Source organism: Gymnoscopelus braueri, assembly GCF_963280865.1.
Source record: "Gymnoscopelus braueri genome assembly, chromosome: 12".
Lineage (NCBI taxonomy): Eukaryota > Metazoa > Chordata > Actinopteri > Myctophiformes > Myctophidae > Gymnoscopelus > Gymnoscopelus braueri.
The window spans coordinates 39,124,533-39,142,787 of NC_137614.1; the positions used below are offsets into that span (position 1 = coordinate 39,124,533).

Consider the following 18,255-nt stretch of genomic DNA (forward strand, 5'->3'; position numbering starts at 1 on the left):
CTGTTGTAAAGACACTTCTGTTTGGACTAATGTGCTCAAGCAATCCAGAAAACTGTTTTATTAACAAATAAAATTGAATATTTTTCTAATCTTTGATTTGTCCTTATTGTTTTAATTTTGTAACAGCTTTTTACTCTGGTGTAAGAAGTGCTCTTTACATATTATTATTATTATCATTATTATTATTATTATTATTATTATTATTATCATTATTATGTTGCAGCAGTAGTAGTAGTAGTAGTCATAGTAGTAGTGGTAGTAGTAGGCCTAGTAATAGTAGTAGTAGTCGTCATTATAGTGGTAGTACTATAGGCTCTGTTTATCAATACCAGACTAGGCTGCAAAGAACAGAACTTTAAAGAGCAACACACAGGTTCAGTTTGTTAATGTAAAGCCCTCTCCAGACCAATCTGAGTCGGCCCGATTTTGGGCCGAATTGGCTTCGGGAAGCGTCGGCCAGTCGGTTAGGGGTCCGTCGGGGGGTCCGTCGGGACCTTTTCGGCCGACCCAGAGCCGACCGAACATGTTCAGCTTTTTAGCCGACTGGTAGCGCAGTGGCAGTGACAACAGAGGGCTGTCGGTGTTGCCAGATTATGTGAGAGAAACAAGCGACCATGTCTATGAAAACCTACATTCACTGTTTCTTGTTGTTGCTCCCAGAGAGAGAGAGATTGATTGATTTGCCCTACTTTTGCGCTGTGGTGATTGGGAGCAGGTGTGTAAATTTGTCCAGTGACGGAGTCACATGCATCCGTGTTTATGTATAAATATGTAATGCGCAAGTATGTAAACATGTCCTTCTGAGTGGGAGTTCAAGCATTGCATGAATAGGCTCGTAAAGCAGGGAGATAGTGACAGAGGAAGAGTGGTAGAGGGGGAGAGACAGAGGGGGGAGAAAGAGAGAGAGAGAGAGGGAAAGAGAGAGAGAGAGGGAAAGAGAGAGAGGAGGGGAGAGAAAGAGAGAGGGGAGGAAGACAGAGAGAAAGTGGGAGACGGAGAGAGAAACGGAGGGAGGGAGAAAGAGGGAGGTAAAAAGCGGCAGAGAGAGAAGGAAAGAAAGAAAGAGGGAGAGACAGAGGGAGAGAAAAAAGGGAGAGTGAAAGATTGAGAGAGAAAGAGCGAGCGAGAGATTGAGGAGACGGAAAGAGGGAGAGAGAACGAGCAATTAATTGCTTTCACCTGCTGCTGCTGCTGCTGCTGCTGCTGTGCGGAGTGTGCTACAGGGCATATCTCCGCCAAGCCAGGGTGACCTACCCAGGCTCATGAAATTCATATTCAGGCTAGTAGCCAATTAGAATGAAATCTTCAAAAACGGACTCATATACTGATACAGAACCATATATTGGCTATATATTATGGCTGTCGGGTGGAAATCTTGTATGTTCCTTTTTTATTATTATTTAAAAACAATTTAAAATCGTGAAAATAGCCAATCTACAAGCTGTAATTATTAATAATTAAGAAATACTATATTTTAAAGAGTGAAAAATCAACTAAAGTCATTATTAGTGCAAGTTCATTCACATTTCATTTGAATGAAAATAACTTGTGGGTAAAATACATTCTGTGAATCTAATGTGATTAATGTGACCGCTACTTCAGTCAGTGAAGTCCAGGGCTGAATGTGACATATTGAGACCTATATAACTAAATATTGGTCATTTGCCAACACATTATTTTGTGAAATAAATGGGTAATATTTCACAGATAGTTATACTATTCTTATAATATATTAAAATACAATCATCCTTAACCTTCAAGTTAAATGCATTATTTCCGTGGACTTAAAAATCTTTTTTGGACTTAAAAATCTTTATTATTTTTTTGGATGGCCTTCCTGCCCTGGCAGGAAGGCCGGGCAGGGCCTTTGTGCCCTCCAAAAAATTACAACACCAAAGGCCAAGTGGCCTTGCCCCTAAAATGACGAAATTCCAGGCTTGAATGCAATAGATGTACTCTGAGTCTGTTACAAGTAAAAGTCTGGAATTCAACATTTACTTGAGTAAAAGTACTAAAGTATTGGTATAAAAATGTACTTAAAGTACCAAAAGTAAAAGTACAAAAATGTTTGAAAATAGCAGATCTACAAGCTCAGAACGCGTGCATCGCAACACGTTGTGAGCTTGTAGATCTGCTATTTTCAAATAGCTTAAAAGTATAAAATAGGGCTAAAGTGGTTAATGTATGTTTCATAATGATTTATATCTGCAAAGTAACTAGTAACTAAACATTTCAAATAATTGTTGTGGAGTACAAGTATAGACAATTGGAAATACTCCAGTAAAGTAAAAGTACCTCAAAATTGTACTTAAGTACAGTACTTGAGTAAATGTACTAGTTACTTTACACCACTGCACGTCAGTGAAGAAAAAACGCTGGGAACATCCCTAAGTGGCTTTGCAGGGAAACAAGCCCAAAGTCGCTTATAATAAGCAGACCTGGCAACGCTGGCACGCTAAAAGTCTAATTAGCACATGAATGGCCAGTCGGCTGACAGACTTAAATGGCAACTTTTGCCAACCGAATACCAATCTGTTGCAGTCTGGAGTAGTCTGCAATAGTCTGGACGAGTCTGTTTGGTGCGGAGTTGCCTTTACACTTTTGGCCTCACAATGAGTATGTTGAAGGAAAAAAAGGGGGCGGAAATGAATGAATGAAAAACAAACAAGCAAGCAAACAAACAAACAAACAAACAAACAGAAAAAAGGCCTTTATACTAGCAAGTGAGGAGTAGTGTAGGGGGACATGCCACCTTGCCATAGCACAGTAGGTTGGAACTGTACACTAGTCAGATTAGTCATCTCAGCATTTCTCCGGATCTACCAGAGGCTTGACTACTGAGCACCATTAGGAGGGAACTGCAGTTTCATCCAAACTGATCCAAACTCTTTACAGGAATATAGCCGCCTTTATGCATGAAAGGACATCTGCCATGCTGTTGGCCAGAAATGAGTGCGTTCCATATACTGTTAAAATAAGTGTGTTCAGAATCTCTCTCTCTCACACACACACACACGCACACACACGCCCACTTGCACACGCACAGGCACACTCGATCCATCTTTATCTTCCTCTCTCGGGTGCTGCTCTCCAGAGGTAATATGCAATTACAACTATCCAACCCGTTGACAATAATTGTTTGGGGATTTGCTTGAGATTATGAAAAGGCATGGGGCTTTTGGGGGGTGTTTACAATAGATTCTGATTAAATAAAAGTTCAATTTACTTAGAAAAAAATCTCTTTTACGTTGTATTCATTGAAACTTGATTTTAGGAAAAGGTGACAGACCTACTGCATGCAGACATTGCAGCATGCAGGTGTCATGACTACCAACATAATGCACTCAGTGTTTGAAAGCAGATCAAGAATCGATGAAGCTGTACAGAGCTTCACCATTAGGTGGCAGCCTCAAATCACTGCTAAGATTCCGTCTTTACAGCCTGACCTGACTTGTGCAAAATGTCATGGAATGGGAATGTATCCGGTTTTGACATTGGAGGAGGAAACAGCAGTCTCAAATAGGGATACGGCAGAGGTCATGGCATAGTCATTTGCGAAGATACATAGTTCAGAACATTTGCCAGAAGAAGGGTGGCAAGGTTAAGTACAATGAATCAGTTTTCCAGGCAGGAGGGAAGAAACAGGTGATATAAAGATTTACAGAGATGATGAGAGCAATAAATAGAGCAAAACTTTCCTCTCCAGGAGAAGATCAGATATGTAATGTTAAAGGTAGGGTAAGTGATATTTTTTTTTGGTTTTTTTTGGTTTTTTTGTTAAAAAGGTTAAAGTACTATATTCTGATAGTAATCATTGCTACAGAGCGTTTGTTTGGTCACAGGGGTCTCTCCAGTTCTTTAGTAAACACAATATAGTACATTTTCAGGTAGGTGACAACATTTGAGCCAATCAGGAGAGAGCACTGAAAATGCATTTTCTGTTTAATAAAGAGCTGGAGAGACATGGGAGACTTCTTATATGGACAGGACACTCTATAGTAACGAGTACTGTCAGAACATAGACTCACTTACCCTACCTTTAAAGCATCTAGGGGAAGTTATTTCACCTATGTGTGGGAGGAGGAAAGATCACCAAATGCATGGAAAGAGTCAGCAGGTGATTCCTATCTAAACCCTCTAGCTATTAGGCCAATAGCATTAACATCAAATATATGCAAGATAATGGAAAGGATGGTAAGAGAAAGGCTATAATATGAACTTGAGAAGAGAGGCATGTTGGCAAGTTGTCAGAGTGGTTTTAGAAAAGGAAAAAACATCATGGATTCGGTGCTAAGGCTAGAGACTGAAATAAGACAGGCCCAGGCAAATAAAGAGTCAGTAATTTTTTATTGTTTACACTGAAAAAGCATGACATGATGTAGAAGGAAGGGCTGTTAATTTAGCTGCACAAGATGTGTGTTGGTGGCAGGGTTTTTAACTGGATGTATTGTCCTTGGGTCAGACATGTCAAATAAGTATATGGTGGTACTCCCCAATGCAGTGTAATTAGTCCTAATGTTGATTATTATGATTAATCATTTCTTTTTAAAGGTACCAGTAGATATAGGTATGCTTGTTTCTTTCCAGAACCTGGCAACTCGTGTTGCCAGATTCTGGAAACAAGCAACCAGTGTTAAATCGTTCGCCATTAACGGCAGGCTCGCAGGAATTTTCAGCGCATGTTTGACTATCATGAGACTCTACAATGAATCGTAGTAGAGAAAAAAATAACATTGCGTCGGTTATAATAGACGAACTTCACTAACCCTCGCGCTCCCATTATAACAACGGAGGGTGTTTAAAAAATGACGACAGGGGAATATATGGAAAAAAAGAACGCCACTTTTTACGTCGCTAGGTGAGTAACGAGACATGAAAGATAACACTTAATTTGTCCGGAATTCTCCTTTAAGAGAAGGAAAATGAGGGCAGTCGAGCAGTAGCCATCCCCGAAAGTCGAATGTTTTCCAAGAGGCTACGCTATCTACTAGCCCAGGGGTTCTCAAACCTTTTTTAATATATAAATCAAGTGTGGCGACCTCACACTTGATTTATAGTGCAATTTTGAAATGAAGCATATTTAAACATAAAGCATACATTGGTAGCCTTGATGAGGAATATTTATAATGAAAATATATTTACAACACTGTGATTCCTGCTGATATTGTGTATCAACGCAGTTTAAATGTTACACTACAAAAAAAGTTGTAAATGTAAGCATATAAAGCCTATATTTGTTGCCAGATCATAACAAAAGAAAATAGAAAAATAAATGCATTCAACAGGCTATGGTTTTTAAAAACAAAACAGACTTAATGGCAGGGATATATATTTTTTCTTTTTTCAGTTGTCAATGTGTGACCCCACCACCTTCACTGTCCGTAAACCTTACTTGGTGTCCTGCATGGCCCATAGTATGAGAAAGTCAATACTTGTGTAATGTAGTCAAATAGTTCTGTAAGCATGTAATACACATACATATATGCTACGTGTACACAAAAAAGAAAGGGTATTAACAACATGTAAGGCACACAATTCCCTCTGTAGTAAAATCATGTTACTTTTTCTTCTTTTCAATCACCAGTTCATTTAGGCTACACGCTACAGCATAACAATGTAGCCTAGATTGGGGTAAATTCCTGTACATCAAACAGAGGCACTCAACAGGCCAATTTAATTTAAACTGTGGAAACACTGCTACGGTCAATGATCAGACACCAATGGTGTACTTTAGGTAGCATCACTGTAGTGTAGATGTAGGGAGGGGGATCTGGGCTTTGGAGTAAATACATTCTGAATCAGAACCACATGGGAGCTGGGACTCAGAGACTGTAACTGTATCAATGTGATGTGAGGACCGGTACTCTGAACTGCTCAGCTGGATTTCCTCATACTGAAACACAAAGTCAGAAAGATATTGCAGTAGCAGCAACATTTGTAGCAATTAGAAGCAGTTGTGGTAGTAGAAGCAGTAGTAGAAGTAGTCGTAGTAGTTGATGCATGAGGTTGCAGGCTGTGTGTGCGTGTGTGTGTGTGTGTGTGTGTGTGTGTGTGTGTGTGTGTGTGTGTGTGTGTGTGTGTGTGTGTGTGTGTGTGTGTGTGCGCGCGTGCGTGTGTGCGTGCCCATCTGCAGCTAATCTTGCAAACTACTACTATCATTACTACTTGATCTGTCAATTCATTCAGTAATCGCTAAGAACATAAACGATAGTTGCAGCCCTACTCCACTGAGCATGCGTTTCTAGTAGTAGTAGTATTAGTAGTAGTAGTAATGGTGGTATTAGTTATATTCAGACGTGAATGGCTCCACACAGAAATCGCAGAGCTCCTATTAGTATTAATAACATATATGTATGGAAGACATCAAAAATTCCACTGACCACAGCGGGCATGGGGTTTCCAGGTGACTCAGTGGTGCCAGATGAAGGGTCACTGTCAGGGTGAATGGGTCTGTTGTTGTGACATCGAGCTGATAAATAAACACCTTCAAACACACAGCAGGCAGCTATTAATTATTACAATTAGCATTTCTGCTCCCCCACATTTACTGTGTTCAATACGTAATGTTTTGGCCACAAATTCAATTCTAAGCACCATTTTCAAGGTTCATTGTCTATCATACTGATACATCTCTTAACATTAATAATATACTTGAAGTTAACATTAAATTATATACCATATAGGCTACATGCATAACATTAAATCCTGTGCCTGATGGCACTAAATCCTCTGTGTATTTCTGAAATCATGAACTGTTTGACGTCACTGCATGAATGAATGACATGTCAAAATAATAATCTGCACTCTCAGAATAGGTTTCAGAATTTATGCTGAAGCAGCAGTCATTGAAACAGACGTGTTTAGACCCCTCAGGCCTCCGTCGGGGCCGAAGCAATGACTGTTGCTGTGGCTTATTAAATGCTCCGCATTGTTAGCTGATAGATCGGCTACTTTTGTCTCACGACACTGGCACGCAACTAAGTATGAATCAGGCTTGAGGCACATTTAACAGGTTTGATTATTGTTGGAATGAATTGCAGTGGTGGAAGAGGTACTTGTCTTTTTTACTTAAGTAAATGTAGCAATAGCGAAATGTAGAAATACTCAAGTAAAAGTCCTGTATTTAAAAAAGTACTTGAGTAAAGTAAAAATGTAATCAAAGTACTCGTCATGCAGAATGTCCCATTTCACAAGTTTTTGTTTTTTTCTCAAAATATTACAAAATGTGTCAAATGTTCAAATATAGCCAATATAAATCACATTGTGACACGTGAGCTTGTAGAGCGGCTATTTTTTAATAACCAAAGTATAAAACAGGGCTTAAGTGGTTAATGTATGTTTTCTTGTAATAGTAATAATCTGCAACCATAACCCTAGTAGAGTAGAAGTATAGATTATTGAAAAATTGTACACTCAAGTAAAGTAAACGTACCTCAAAATTTGACTTACAGTATGTAGTACTTGAGTAAATGTACTTAGTTACTTTCCACCACTGAGGAAATATAAACCCTACTCATGACACAAGTGTTCAAAAGTTCCACCCACCTGCTATTACAGTGATTAGAATGCAGTTGATAGCCAGAGACGTGAATGTGAGCGGACCGTTTGACCACAGAGTGAATTCCACCTGAGATTTCACCTTGTCAGCTGAAAGGTTATTTCCTCCTAACAAAAGAATGAGAAATTTACCGTTTTAGAAATGTGTTACTGACAAATGACAAGCGTTTATTTTGTGGAGCACATTTCAGAAGCTTTGCAATCAATGATGATCATTGTCAATGATGTGTCGATTCTTCACACTATATTAATCAGGGGTGAAGTCTACTGAATTGAGATGTGTTTTAAAAGAGATTGATAAGGTAGGTTTTTGAAGTTCCTTATTTTAAATAAAGATCTTATTCCCATGAAAGCAAAGTAATTTCGCGAAGCAAATAAGACACACAGACAGCCATGGTTGAATAATAATTGACCATTCTATTCGAGAGAACAGAACAAGGTTACAGTAGGTTTCTCTAGCCTAAGTGGTTCTCACCTCCACCCTAGTCAACATAGGTATGTGTTCGGCGTCAAGGTAACATCTCGGCTACATTGAAAATGAGGGCCTGCCCCTCAACTGTATTCCGAGTTGAAATAAAGGTTATGATGATGATGAACATATATATATTATATTTAATAAGACATACAGAGAAGACAAATCCTGTATTGAGTTCAGGGATTGGGAAGGAAATTTGATTTGATATGACCTGAGTTAGGGCAAAGATGACACTAAAATAGAAAGGTTAGGCAGATATCAATATCAGACATACAATACATAGTTTTTCAGACCTTTTAGAGATAATACAATGTTTTAAGTCAAAAGTTTTGTTTTGCACATGGTACTGTATCACAGTACAATACAAATCCTATCAGAGGATAATTCACTCAGGAAGCTTCAGTCAGGAAGCTTGGCATGCTTACCAGAGACAAGATGGAAGGTTTCATTCAAAAAGGTAGTGGTGTCATTTCGGCTGGCAGTGCAGTAGTATAACCTCATCTCTTCCACAGTCACGTTATAAATGAACAAACGGTTTCCCAGCTTCAGAGAGTACCTGTCTTTGAAAATCGGGTTGAAATAAACAGGGTCCTCTACATTTTTATTGAATGATTTCAGGATTGGAACAGAGGACTCTCCCAGTAGCTGTGTGTGCCACACGACATCTGATTGATCCAGAGAACAGTTCAAAGTGGTGTTTTGTCCTAGTTTCACAGGGACATTGGTCAACCCCTGAGTGTGGACAGAGGTCATAAAAACACCAAAGAAAAACAAGAGAATATACTGTATATGTTTCTCCATGTTATTCAGCATAGAAACCAGATCTCAGCAGGGGGTGGTGTGATGTCCATCCAGAGCACAGCTTTCCTGCTGTCTGTCTCTCCTAAACTGTCTGCCTCTAATATGTTCTTCTGTCTCTCTCCTACACTGCCTCCCTCTCAGCTATGGTCTGTCTATCTGTTCCTGTTAAATGTGATGCAATCACAAACAGCCCACTAACTCTCTTTGAAAGTGAAGTGAAAGCAGCTTCTTATTCAGAGATTTGAATATTATGTTTTTGCCCCTCTCTGTCTGTCTCTGTCTGTCTGTCTGTCTGTCTGTCTGTCTGTCTGTCTGTCTGTCTGTCTGTCTGTCTGTCTGTCTGTCTGTCTGTCTGTCTGTCTGTCTGTCTGTCTGTCTGTCTGTCTGTCTGTCTGTCTGTCTGTCTATCTGTCTGTCTGTCTGTCTCCGAAGATAATCTTGCAAACCGCTGTATTGATCACCGTCAAGCATTTTGTATACACACACAGAAATAATTTACAAGACATTCAAATAATTTAATTACATTTCAAAATCACATTTCACATGCACAATCACATACTTTACTTTGTGTGTGGCCCTGGCCACATACCCAGAGCTGGATCCTCAAACGGGCGTGTCAAGCCCAGGCCCAGGACCAAATTTGGCAGACTGTTGGGCATTGTTCCAGAGCTCAACATTTAAAGCATTCTAATCTAATTTAAAATGATCAGTGTGATCAGCGGAATGTGTTTGGGGGGGCCCAGAGGTGGTCTCAGGCCCAGGGGTCCACAGACTCTGGATGCGGCCATGCACATACCCACATTGCCCATACGGCAATCTCTCAAAAAGGACTCCAGCACGATAGTCAATACAATCAGTCCTACTGTTTGCTTTATAATATATAGTACTGCACAAGATATGAAATTATTTATGAAACTATCTCATATTTAGACACTACTTGCAGTTTCACAATCTATGATGGGAAACTGGTGACAAAAGCATAAAAAGAGAGAAGTATGTACAGCTTACAGAAGCAGTCTGCGGACAGGCAGGCGTTTGTCACAAGGAATCTGTGTCCACAGAAAGACACATCACAAGGTTGTTGTTTTTTTCCCCTGAGGCTATCAGTTCCCTGAGCAATGACAAAAAAAAAAAAAAAAAAAAACAGCCATGTCAAACACTTTCAATCTGTAAACACCCCTTCTTGCTCAAAACTGAACATTCTGTGTTTAATCTCTTTCTTTTTGGGACAAAAAAACCTCCATATGTACTTGCACTATATACTATACTATATATTCTGTATATCCCGGTAGCTAAATCATACTCCCATCATTTCTGTACATTCCATTGCTGTTAAATGTTTTACCTTTACTTGTCTTATCTTAACCTGTATTATATTGTATACCCAGTAGTATCTTGTTATGTATTGTTTTTGTTAACACAGTCTGTGGAACATTTTGCTGAAAACGTATTTTTACACTGACTAATACAATATAGTTATGATGTTTCTGATGGTGATGATGATGATGACGTTAAAATGTTAAATGAGTTCCATTGTATGACATGATTTGTTCAAATCAATGGCTACTGCAGTGGAACAGTGACTAAGCTACCACTTGGGAAGGGTTATCTTGATTAAGTATAGATGTAGACCTTTTTAAAATACCAAACTAGAATTTGGTACCAATTAGTGACAGTTCTGGTCTGCAGCGGCCCATCCACTATAGGGGTTGATGTGGAGTCTGAAGAGGTGAGTTTTCAGACTTGTGGCAGAAAATGGGTTGCGAGTTTGCATTCCTGACTGTGGTAGACATGCATGTTGGAGTGAGCCTGCAGGGAGACCAGCAAGGAGGGAGTTACAATACGCAAGCAGACAGACTCCTTGAGGAAGATATAGGTCTGATCCTTCGGATGCAAAATAACATTAACTTTGGATGAAATATACTGTCTGTACAATGTAACTGCCAATCACAAATAAAATGCAGTCAGGACCTTTGCAGCTCTTTAGTCATGAAGCACTATAAAATAAGAAATATTAGCCTGTATCCTAGGATACAGTGGAACAGCTATTTTATCAAGTGATGTTGAAATACTGATCATTGCACAATTCCATCGTTAAAAAACATGAACATGCGCATGCACACACACACACACACACACACACAGCTGTTTTATCAAGTGATGCTGATATGCTAATCATTGCAAAATTCCACAGTATACACAGTGTGTGTGTGTGTGTGTGTACACACACACTTCAATTGACTTCTGTAATGTTAGATCATAAATTACCAGGTTTTCAAACAAAACATGCAACATGGGGAGTAAATCTCTTTTCCTTAATCCCAAAGTCTACAGCAATGAGGTGTAAAAGTCATGGCAAGTGGAATCTGCAACATAAACACAAAAATGTAGGCATATTTTAGCAGACAGCAAAGCTCTCTTCTTCCCAGAATGCATATGGTTCAGGAAGTGTTTAGTTCCACAGAGCGACGGGAAGGGAAAGTAGGTAGAGGAGGGAGTTGTATTCTATAGACGCACTGCCTCCAGGGGTTGTCGTCTCTACTTCTGGTGTGGGTTTCTCTGTGGATACCACTGCTGGTTTCACTGTTGGTTCCTCTGTCGGTTTAACTGTGGGTTTTTCTGGAAAAATAAGTGTCCAGGCAGTAAATGACTCAAAAAGCAGTTTGATACAGAAACACTTCCGTTTAAACAGAGGATATCGATCTGGTTCTCAATTTAAACAAACATACTTAAAAATGCAGTTTTAGTATTTTGTTAGAATGAATTTAAACATTTGTTCTATGAATATGTGTTGCTAATTAGATTTTTTTAAATGTAATTCTTATATGTATTTTGTTGATCTGTGTTTGTCTGCATGTAAACACACACACACACACACACACACACACACACACACACACACACACACACACACACACACACACACACACACACACACACACACACACACACACACACACACACACACACACACACACACCTGTGACAATGAGGTTTAGTTTTAGCTGGACTTCAGCCGTGGGTACATCACAGTCGTAGAGCCCGGTGTCATTCAGACTGACGTTCGTCAGAACCACAGAGAAGTTCCCCTCTGCGTAGAACCGAGGAAATGTACAGGTTCGGTTACTGAAGCGCGGGTCCTGAAGAGACAGATCAGGGTTCCCTTTGATGATGTCATAGAGGTTATGGGTTTCGTTGTAGCGCCAGAACACGTTGAGGTGTGATGAAGGCTTGTAGGAACAGGCACAGGGCAGCAGAATGTCTTCACCTGCATGCACTATCTTCCTTTCACAGTGGACTACACACACACGCACGCACCAAGAACAACACACACATACGTGCACACCAAGAACAACACGCACACACACACACGCACACACACGCACACACACACACACACACACACACACACACACACACACACACACACACACACACACACACACACACACACACACACACACACACACACACACACACACACACACACACACACGTTTACAACAGAAATAATGACTGTATAGCAGACTATACAGTACTGTACTGGAATATGTACTGGAGACTGTTTTGTTGTCAACCACTTCAATCCCAGCATTCCTATTCTGGGGGGAACATTTGCCAAAAATAACAGATCTACAAGCACAGGAGGAAGCTTGTTAGCTTGTATATTGCCTATTTTCAGAGAAGAGATTTGGTACAGATCAAAAAAAGAGCACATCAAGTACAGTGCGAGAGGTGGTTAATATTAATTGAGTAATTCCTAATCAAGTGTTGTGATATTCTTACCTGAGTTCAACAGCAGGAAGAACAGGACACAGACACAGTCAGTGCTGTGAGATGAACATACAGTATGTCAGTCACATCCAAATCAAGGTTATTATATCAATATTGTTTCTTGTCGTCTATCTATTGTCAGTGTGTCTAAACATGTTTAATTCAAAAATTCATGCAGTTTCTTTCCATGGAATCTGAGCATAATTTTCAAGAGGTTTGTTTTGGCACTGACCTCATGGTTCCATTTATGTTTTTATGCTTTTGTGTCTGTATGACTGTTGTCCTGTTGTATGATGTATTTTAATACCCTATGATCCTTGCCAAAAAACAATGTCTGTAACTGTCCAGTAATTATGAAGTATTATAATACTGTATAAGTAATTTTAAAATGCTTTACAATGTTTTATGATTATTGTCATAAAGTATTACAAGTATTTATGAGTTCTTACAACTATATTTATACTGTGTTATAAGCAGATTATAATGCATATAAGTATGTTTATAATGCATTATAGACATATGGATGCATAGCAAGTGTTACCCAAAACTCTTTTATGCACCATTTCCATTAATCGTCAACTATACGTCAAAATCCAGACACTGTCTTTAACTTCTTAACTCTTGAAAGGCTTTTTCGTTTTATAACCAAATGTATAACCAAAGATGCCATATCAATACTGGTATGGCAGGTATCTGTAACACTGTTTGGCATTTAGAAGATGCCTCTTTCATTTACAATAAGTTCACCAGTAGAGTAAGCTCATTTCCAACTTTACAAGCAATCAAGAAGTGCAAGAGACAAGTAAATGGTAAATGCTGCATTTATATAGTGCTTTTATCCAAATCGCTTTACATAGATTGTGCATTACATTCACCCCTTCACACACACATTCATACACCGATGGCAGAGGAAACCATGCAAGGCACCAACCTGCTCATCGGGAGCAATTAGGGGTTCAGCGTCTTACTCAAGGGACACTTCGACACTAACTCTGGGGGAGCCCCCAAGCCCGGGATCAAACTGCGAACTTTACGGTTTCCAGTTCACTCTACCCGGCCACTCTACCCCTGAGCCACTGCCGCCCCAAGTAGAAAGGTGTGCTCAGTAGAGCGCAAATGTATGCTGTTAAATTTCCATCTAGAGGCCTGAAAGAGTAGCACGGCATGTGATTAGCAGTTGTACATCGTCTCTAATGTCTTCCTCCCTCTCTCTGATACACATTCATTGTCTATCTCCATCTTTCTCCCTGGTCTGGGCCATGCGATGAGGTGAATGAATGTTTTGGGGTGGTGTGGGAGTAGCAAACATACATTATCCCAGTGAAACCAGAGTAGACACTACTAGACGGAACACATCGAAATGGATAAACATAAAGTTACAATGTTATAGACCAGTGGTTCCCAGCCCGCATCAGGGCCCACTTGAACATCTCAAAAGTGTTCACAGCCCTCTCATCTGATCACTTAACATGGCAGTGATGTGCACATTTTAATATTGATAATAATAAAACATTTAATTGTATTTAGATGTGCAATATTATTCACTATGCATTGTTCTAAGTTTTGTTTAGATTATATTTATATTATTCATATTGGTATTTTTATATTATTCTCAATACTATTCAGGAGCTGCATGGATGTAACATAACTTTGTTCTGCTGTGTATATCATTTGTATGACATTAAAGTTAACCTCAAACTTGAACTTGATCCTTGATAGTTTGAACATAATTTTGTCTTTGTCATAATTTTGTTTGTGAGGTTTTGTCTCAGACTTACCCAGCAATGGTTGGGACCGCCATCTTGTCAACCTGGTAAAGTTCACTGTAGCTTGCACACAGTAAAAGACAGGAATGAGATAGGTTCACATGCAAGTTCTGTAAAGCTTCTATCCCAAGACAAACACTGCACGTACAATAAGGAACAGAACATTGCTATGACATGTGATATCATGTGCATGTGCAATCAGGTGCATTTTGACCTGGTTTTAACCACATCCCTATGATGAATGATAGTCAATCACATGTTAGTCAGCCTGAATGACATACAAACTGTGTACAGAAGTTCGACCGCCAGGAAGTCGGCAAGAGATGCTGTTGTTTAAAGAAAGCCATATGTGCTATATGCTCCTGTAGAAGCTACACGTCTGTCTGCATGCAATCAATCACTCTAGTTTTAAGAAAAACATGTTAACCTGCGATCTGACAGAGAAATACTTTATTACCCACAACGCTAAAGCGTAACCAAAACTCTTAGCATAAAGATTTTCTGAAATGTCTGTACACAAATGAATGGGCTTTCTATCTGTAGAATCAAAGTCGGGAATGACCCGATATGAACGCCTCCTCTTTTTTACCCTTGTGCAGCCCTGTTATGGCACAAGTGACTTGTCTTCCTTGTGCTTCATCAATAACCCTAACCTTAACCTCACAGAAACTATGCCTAAACCTAACCATAACCCAAACCTTAACTTCAAAAAAGCAATGCCTCAATAAACCTAACCTTAACCTCACAAAAACTACACCTAACTTGCCCAACAAAAGAGTTACACTTAAAGGATGACTCTTCATTTTTAATCTTCATAATTGCTCCTCACTAATGCTCATGATAATATATACTTGGTCAGAGTCTCAGTATTAACGCGAGAACAATGGCTTCTATTTCAGCATGCTCACTTTCTAGGAATAGAAAGCTATACAGTTTAGCTTGGATTCCCCATCGATTGATTGATTGATTGATGTACTTTATTTAGTAAGACATGAGAACAACAGTACATGGAAGTACAAATTCACAATACAAGGTCGGTCTACTAAACTGGAAGACTCATTAAGCACTGAGCTTGTTTAAGATGAGATCCCCATGCACACAAATCATGATGACATATAAGAGACAGACAGATATACACACTACTATACAGAACGTCATACAGTGAGTCAGCTTACAGGTTACTGGTATGAAGAGTGAAAAATAATGATGCCACTGGTAGGCGAGTTTCTGAACTGTCCACTGAACTGTTGGGGCGGCCATAGCTGAGTGGTTAGTGAGCCCGCCTAGGGAACCAGAGGCCCTGGTTGCCCCAGGTTCGATTCCAGGCTATCCCAGCATATGTGCCGATGATATGAAATTTGTCCCTGAGCAAGACTCTTAACCCCAATTGCTCACAGGTTCTCATTGGAAACAAGACCGCAAGGACTTTCATGAACGACCTGTTAAAAGTATTATCCTTATCCTATCCACAGCCCTCCTCTGAGACACAAACCGAGAAGACAAAAATGGTATCACATTATCATGAGCATTATTGAGGACCAATTTACATGAAGATAAGTTGAAAAACTATTAAGTCCTCCACCTTTAACCGATTTTAATCACAGGGTGGTTCATTGGTGATAAATCTGTGTGGTCCTATGAGGCCGTCTTGTGGCCAAATGGAGGTGGTACACATTTGCTGGTGTGGTAATGTTTAAAGAGAAGTCTCTCTCCCTCTCTGGGTGGATCCACACATGATGGTACACTAGCGTGCAACGGTACGCTACGGGACGGTAGCCCTTTGTTCCAGATCCGGCCGTACTTGATATCTTCGGGAGCTTTGAGCAGCTGGTGGGCAGCGACGTTTTTCAGGAAGTGTTGTTCTTTGACTAGTGCTATTTGTACAAGACAAGTGAGAACTGAATAACACTACTCATCATGAAAACATCATGCACGTGCAATATAAAATATTAATATTATCCAGTGATATAAAAACATTAGACACTAATGTTTTTATATCACTGGATAATATTAATATTTTATGTCAAGGTGCCTTGACAAAATTAAAACACCATTACATTATTATGAATAGTATTAACCACATGAACCCCAGCATGGGGGGAACATAAGCCAAAAATAGCCAATCTACAAGCTCACAACGCGCGACGCGTTGTGAGCTTGTAGATCTGCTATTTTTGACAGAGAGATTTGGTGTTGACAGATAAAAGCGTCCAAGAAAAGTAGGTCCGTTTTTACTGAGAATAGAGGGTTTAAGTAGGCTACATAATAATAAAACAATAACTTTATTTATATAGCACTTTTCAAAACATGAGTTACAAAGTGCTGCTGAACAACCTATTTTACCTTATTTTATGCTACAATTGGAGAAAAGGTCAAATAAAAGATACACGGTTTTTTTTAAGCATAAGGGAATAGCCTACCATAGTTAACAAGTAAGTTAATTCTGACAAGCAATAAAGAAAACACATTTAAACAAACTAAAATGAGACCAAAATAACTTTGGTCTCGTTGCCCACATCAACAAACAAACAAATACAGACATACATGTGAATTACATCAATAATTATGAATGACAGATTCATATGGTAGAAGAGTGCAATTTATGACAATAAAGCACAGATGTTTCGTTTTTGCAGCCCACGTTTGTGTGTGAAACTGTAGAATTAATAAAAAGAAACTTCTCATTTATTTTGGATAGTAATTATTCTGCTATTCTTTATTATGCTCATTATAATATTATATTATCTTATCTTCATATAACTGGTCCTCATAATGCTCATTATAATGTATTTTGGATAGTAATTTAATGTATTATTCTGCTATTCTTTATTATGCTCACATAAGCTATTTAGAAGGGATAAACTAAACTGTGCATTCAGGCCATTCTCATTCACCAAAAATAGATAAGGACGTTTACATTTATTGAAATAGAGTGCATGTGTTATACTGTTGTGTTTGTGCTGGAACGTCTGCCTTGCATTTCCCCTGTAAGGAAACTACAAGAGACAAACACGCCCAGTGGAGAGAACACAGGACGATTGGTTGGTGCCTATCACTTCCGGGTGATCGTTTCTTGAGCGGAACCCGGATCGCGACCGTCTTGTCGGTTTTAAACTTAACATGGGAGTGGATGGGACTTCCGGCGTCCTTACGGACGCTAGACGGAGATGTGGGGCTGTACCCTCTCTCTGAGACTCTCACGCAGTGTTGCCATGTCGGCTCACAATAAGCGACTTTGGCCTCCTTTTTCTGTAAAGGTGCTTGTAAATATTGGTGGTTTTTCTAGGGTCTTGTTTCTTGTGTAGTTGCTTATCTAGGCTTGCTTCTAATTGCTTTTAATTATTATTTAAACCAGTGGTTCTCAAATATTTTCATGAAAATGTTTGTGCCAGGCCAGGAAGCATTTGTGTTGTTGGAATGTTTCAAAAACATATTCCAAATATTCCACATTTTATTGCAAGAGTTCTTGAAAATATCAGATAAGCTATTTTCAAATGCGATGCATATATATAGGTTTAAAGTGCTCATCATGTGGCCTAGTAAGTTAGTTCTTTTGGGCTTGTTTTCATAGACCTGGTTGCTTATTTCTCTCACAAAATATGGCAACACTGCTCGCACGGCGCCCAGAACACACAGAACATCGGCTATAGCTAAGTAAGCAAACTCGGCGAGTAGCAGCCGACAGCAGCAGCACAGACCACAGTGAGCACGCTATACCTCTCTTATTTGCTGTTTTGCTGCAATTTAACAGTTATGCCGCGAAGACACCACCGGAGATTACACACGAGTGGCAAAAAAAAAAAAAAACGCGTGGCAGCAGGTAATGTGTTGATGTTCAAACTTAAACCGTGTGTGTGTGTGTGTGTGTGTGTGTGTGTGTGT

At 39.4% G+C, this 18,255-nt stretch overlaps 2 long non-coding RNA genes across 2 annotated transcripts in view; one reads left to right on the top strand and one right to left on the bottom strand.

Annotated features, from left to right (window-relative positions):
- Nucleotides 1-4,399: 4,399 nt before the first annotated feature.
- On the bottom strand, nt 4,400-8,958 carry LOC308097100. Its single transcript, XR_013934184.1, has 4 exons — nt 8,458-8,958; nt 7,546-7,665; nt 6,381-6,484; nt 4,400-5,893 (listed from the first exon to the last, which is right to left on the bottom strand). It is a non-coding gene; the product is annotated as an uncharacterized lncRNA (long non-coding RNA).
- Nucleotides 8,959-18,050: 9,092 nt separating this feature from the next.
- LOC308097101 overlaps nt 18,051-18,255 on the top strand; it is a 6,822-nt gene continuing 6,617 nt past the window's right edge. Inside the window, exon 1 of the long non-coding RNA XR_013934185.1 lies at nt 18,051-18,193. This is a non-coding gene — a long non-coding RNA (uncharacterized lncRNA). The remainder of the gene's footprint in view (nt 18,194-18,255) is intronic.